This window comes from Pseudophryne corroboree, unplaced genomic scaffold, assembly GCF_028390025.1.
Source record: "Pseudophryne corroboree isolate aPseCor3 unplaced genomic scaffold, aPseCor3.hap2 scaffold_1556, whole genome shotgun sequence".
NCBI lineage: Eukaryota > Metazoa > Chordata > Amphibia > Anura > Myobatrachidae > Pseudophryne > Pseudophryne corroboree.
The window spans coordinates 60,135-66,378 of NW_026968188.1; positions in this window are offsets into that span (position 1 = coordinate 60,135).

The window sequence follows — 6,244 nt, forward strand, 5'->3', positions numbered from 1 at the left end:
TCTATATACACTTAATAAACCATTAGGTCCACACTCACTGACCCTACTTCTTTCATGGATCCCATCCGAATCTCCAACTTATAGGCTTCATCAACACAGAATCATGGACAATAAAAGGGCGAGACATGGAGTCATGGACAATAGCAAGGAAAGACATGGAGTTATGGACAATAACAAGGCGAGACATGGAATCATGGACATTAACAAGGCGAGGCATGGAGTCATGGACAATAACAAGGCGACGCATGGAGTCATGGACAATAACAAGGAGAAACATGGAGTCATGAACATTAACAAGGAGAGACATTGAGTCATGGACAATAACAAGGAGAAACATGGAGTCATGGACAATAACAAGGAGAGACATGGAGTCATGGACAATAACAAGGAGAAACATGGAGTCATGGACAATAACAAGGAGAAACATGGAGTCATGGACAATAACAAGGAGAGGCATGGAGTCATGGACAATAACAAGGAGAGACATGGAATCATGGACAATAGCAAGGAGAAACAGAGTCATGGACAATAACAAGGAGAGACATGGAATCATGGACAATAACAAGGAGAGACATGGAATCATGGACATTAACAAGGTGCGACATGGAGTCATGGACAATAACAAGGAGAGACATGGAGTCATGGACAATAACAAGGAGAGACATGGAGTCATGGACAATAACAAGGAGAGACATGGCGTCATGGACAATAACAAGGAGAAACAGAGTCATGGACAATAACAAGGCGAGACATGGAGTCATGGACAATAACAAGGCGAGACATGGAGTCATGGACAATAACAAGGAGAAACATGGAGTCATGGACAATAACAAGGTGCAACATGGAGTCATGGACAATAACAAGGTGCAACATGGAGTCAAGGACAATAACAAGGTGCAACATGGAGTCATGGACAATAACAAGGTGCAACATGGAGTCATGGACAATAACAAGGTGCAACATGGAGTCATGGACAATAACAAGGAGAGACATGGAGTCATGGACAATAACAAGGAGAGACATGGAGTCATGGACAATAACAAGGGGAGACATGGAGTCATGGACCTTATCAAAGAGAGACATGGAGTCATGAACAATAACAAGGAGAGACATGGAGTCATGGACAATAACAAAGAGAGACATGGAGTCATGGACATTAGCAAGACATGGAGTCATGGACAATAACAAGGTGCAACATGGAGTCAAGGACAATAACAAGGTGCAACATGGAGTCATGGACAATAACAAGGTGCAACATGGAGTCATGGACAATAACAAGGTGCAACATGGAGTCATGGACAATAACAAGGAGAGACATGGAGTCATGGACAATAACAAGGTGCGACATGGAGTCATGGACAATAACAAGGTGAGACATGGAGACATGGACAATAACAAGGAGAGACATGGAATCATGGACAATAACAAGGAGAGACATGGAATCATGGACAATAACAAGGTGCGACATGGAGTCATGGACAATAACAAGGAGAGACATGGAGTCATGGACAATAACAAGGAGAGACATGGCGTCATGGACAATAACAAGGAGAAACAGAGTCATGGACAATAACAAGGCGAGACATGGAGTCATGGACAATAACAAGGCGAGACATGGAGTCATGGACAATAACAAGGAGAAACATGGAGTCATGGACAATAACAAGGTGCAACATGGAGTCATGGACAATAACAAGGTGCAACATGGAGTCAAGGACAATAACAAGGTGCAACATGGAGTCATGGACAATAACAAGGTGCAACATGGAGTCATGGACAATAACAAGGTGCAACATGGAGTCATGGACAATAACAAGGAGAGACATGGAGTCATGGACAATAACAAGGGGAGACATGGAGTCATGGACCTTATCAAAGAGAGACATGGAGTCATGAACAATAACAAGGAGAGACATGGAGTCATGGACAATAACAAAGAGAGACATGGAGTCATGGACATTAGCAAGACATGGAGTCATGGACAATAACAAGGTGCAACATGGAGTCAAGGACAATAACAAGGTGCAACATGGAGTCATGGACAATAACAAGGTGCAACATGGAGTCATGGACAATAACAAGGTGCAACATGGAGTCATGGACAATAACAAGGAGAGACATGGAGTCATGGACAATAACAAGGGGAGACATGGAGTCATGGACCTTATCAAAGAGAGACATGGAGTCATGAACAATAACAAGGAGAGACATGGAGTCATGGACAATAACAAAGAGAGACATGGAGTCATGGACATTAGCAAGACATGGAGTCATGGACAATAACAAGGTGCAACATGGAGTCATGGACAATGACACGGAGAGACATGGAGTCATGGACATTAACAAGGAGAGACATGGAGTCATGGACAATAACAAGGCAAGACATTGAGTCATGGACAATAACAAGGAGAGACATGGAGTCATGGACAATAACAAGGTGCGACATGGAGTCATGGACAATAACAAGGAGAGACATGGAGTCATGGACAATAACAAGGTGAGACATGTAGTCATGGACATTAACAAGGAGAGACATGGAGTCATGGACAATAACAAGGTGCGACATGGAGTCATGGACAATAACAAGGAGAGACATGGAGTCATGGACAATAACAAGGTGAGACATGGACATTAACAAGGTGCGACATGGAGTCATGGACAATAACAAGGAGAGACATGGAGACATGGACAATAACAAGGTGCGACATGGAGTCATGGACAATAACAAGGTGAGACATGGAGTCATGGACAATAACAAGGAGAGACATGGAGACATGGACAATAACAAGGCGAGACATGGAGTCATGGACAATAACAATGCGAGGCATGGAGACATGGACATTAACAAGGAGAGACATGGGGGTATATTTACTAAGATGGGAGTTCTATTCAAGATGGGATGTTGCCCATAGCAACCAATCAGATTCTACTTCTCATTTATCTAGCACCTTCTAGAAGATAATACCAGGAATCTGATTGGTTGCTATTGGCAACATTCCATCTTAAATAGAACTCCCATCTTAGTAAATTTACCACATGGAGTCATGGACAATAACAAGGTGCAACATGGAGTCATGGACAATAACAAGGAGAGACATGGAGTCACGGACAGTACCAAGGTATCACAACTGAGGGTTGAGGCTGACTGGAGGAAGCCTCAGTTGTAGGGGCTGAGGTGTGGAAGAACTTAGCAGGCTGTTTACCACAGGAACAAATGCCCGAAGGCGTGACCAAGACAACTTCGTAAAAGTTAATGAGTTTTATTTAAGCACAGTTCAAGTTGTACATCGGCAGTTGAAGGAAAAGTAGCAGTGCTCAGGTATATGAACAAACAAACAAAGTAGACAGTTCCTAGAATGCAGCAGTTGTTAAGATGCCTTTTGGGTGCGGTAATATTGTAATACAGTCTTGAGAGACCTGGAGGTGGTAAGTCCTTAACCAGCACCCATCCGCTGAGTAATGAAATGAGAACAGGAACTGACCAGCAGATGTAACACTGGAAGCTGGAGGTACTGTTGAACACTGGTTCTGGGTGAGCACAAGATAACTGCCGGGTACGCCAAGTGGAACCGGAGCAGATGGTGGAGGTGCAACGGAGCTCACCAGATGGAGTGATGGTTTGAAGAAAGGTGCACCGTGGGTGAACTGTGAGAGAGTGCTGGTGCACCAATGTAGCAGAAGTAGATGAAGCGACACTGGTGATGCTGGAGATCGATGGTGACTGTAGATCGATGGCGGAGCACCGATGGTGACTGTAGATCGATGGCGGAGCACCGATGGTGACTGGAGATCAGACACCGCTGGAAGCTGGATTCTGGAAGCCGGTGATAAGACACTGCCAGTCGCAGGGAGCAATGTTAGAACACTGCAGAGTCAGGCTGCACCGCTGGATGTTTAACTGGTGCGGGTCTCTAGTGGAGTTGAAGACAGGAGCTGGAATACCTGAAGAGAGCAAATAACCACAAAGCAGGGAGACCTGTATCACTGGGATTGACAACTGAAGCACTGACATCTTTCCAGCCCAGGAACAGGATATTTATACCTGCTGGGAAGCAGGGATTGGCTGGCTGATTAAGCAGAGTCTAGAGAGCAGCTGCTGGATAATTAGTCTAGAGTGCAGCTGATAGGCTGAAAAGTAACATGTGATGAAAACAAACATGGCTGCGCCCATGTTTGAATTTGGAGGGAAAGACTGTTTGTAACTTGGATGTGAGTTTTAATAACCATGAAGCTGCCAGAATCACAATGAAGAGACTTGAGGCAATGGGATGCAGCGTGCTGCACACAGACAGCGCAGATGGAATCCTGACTTGGAACGCTGGGACAGTCTCAGGAGGCATTTGGACGGTAAATACAGACGAGAAATTACCCGGATCGTGACAGCACCCCCCCACCCACCCGCCCTTTAGGAGTGGCCCCAGGACACTTCTTAGGCTTGAGAGGAACAAGGTGCGACATGGAGTCATGGACAATAATGGACAAAGTCAGAGGCAACTTAACTGGATTCCTAGAAGTCCTCCCAATCTTCCTCTTCAGAGGGCAGACTTTTGTCATCCGAACAAGTGAACCATTGACCGTCACTGAAATAGAATTATCTTCCTGGGAGAAGACATGGCTAGGAAAAATAGTTCCACCTATAATGTAGCTTGAGTCATCAACAAACTCACCTTTGAAATCTGAGTCTAAGTCCAGAGTGAGCATGGGAACATTTATATTAGTGGAGAGAAGTGCTACGCCAGTCTGCACTTCACAGAATTTCGAATTACATGACGAACCAGAATCAAAAGGAAACATAACCAAGTCTTAAATCAGCAGACCGTTGTTCTTGAACTGGTTTTGCTGTATTTCCTTCCTCGGCAACTTGGAAGTCTTTGATATCTTGGTTTGCACAGGTAATGATGCTGCGGATGAGTTCGCAATGGACGGATTCGGACAGTCAGTCTTTGGGGCAAATTTCTCCTGAACGGCTTTAATGAAAGCAGAGAGATCAGTTAGTATTGGATCGTTGGAGTCAATAAGAGGAGTAGCCCACTCCAAAGATTTCCCCTGAAAGCTTGAAGGAAATACTTTATAGCATTAGATGGAGTGATGTCATCAGTTGATTTTGACTCAATATCCGAAAGGTACTGACGTGCAAGAGCACGAAATTGGATTAAATCTCCCTCGAAGGAAACAGATGGAGAAACTTCAGATGACCACTTGGCAGACAGATCAGTAGACAAAGACTTAGACTCTTGATTAGATTGGTAGCTGGAGACCCCGGACTTGTTGATGAGCGAATAGACACGGAGACAGACGGAAGTCTATTCTTGAGTCTGGAGGATGGAAGTCCTTTATTGGGACAGGCTGACATGACATAAGTTCTTTACCTGAACAAACGGAAGGATCTGGATTGAATCCTGATGAACTTGAACTGGCTGGAACAAGAGGAGACTGTGCCGGACCTATGGACGAGACCAGATTGAGTCCAGACAAACTTGAACCGGCTAAGACCGGTGGAGACTTTGGACCTACGGATGGAACCGGATTGGGTCCAGAGATATTTGAATCGGCTGGAACCGAAGGAATCTTCAGACGGATGGAACCGGATTGAGTCTGGAGACAGTTAAATCAGCTGTAACTGAAGGAGTCTTTGGACCTGTGAACCGGATTGGGTCCAGAGATATTGGAATCGGCTGGAACCGAAGGAATCTTCAGACGGATGGAACCGGATTGAGTCTGGAGACAGTTGAATCAGCTGGAACTGAAGGAGTCAGAATCCGGTTAGAACCAGAATGAATGGAATCCAAGTGTTCAGTTAGTCCTTCCCGGACCTGGGTCATGCTGGATGCCAACATGGTAACACTCTCAGAAGGCAGCAAACAGGAATCTATATCTGTATCTGTAGCCCTAAGAACTCCACCTGGGATCTTGGCCCTGGATACTTCCCTTGACGCTGAAAGTCTGGAGACCCCACCTGGGGTTGACGAATCAGACACTTCTCTTAGGGTTGATAATTCCAGCGCCCCTTCTGGGGTTAATAGATCAGAAATTCCTCTTTGGGTAGAAGACTCATATGCCACTTCTAGAGCCTAAACATCGGATACCCCTCCCTGGGCTGCAGAAACAGAGGCCCCTCCTTGGGCTGCAGAAACAGACGCCCCTCCCTGGGCTGCAGAAACAGACGCCCCTCCTTGGGCTGCAGGAACAGACGCCCCTCTTTGGGTTGCAGAAACAGAGGCCCCTCCTTGGGCTGCAGGAACAG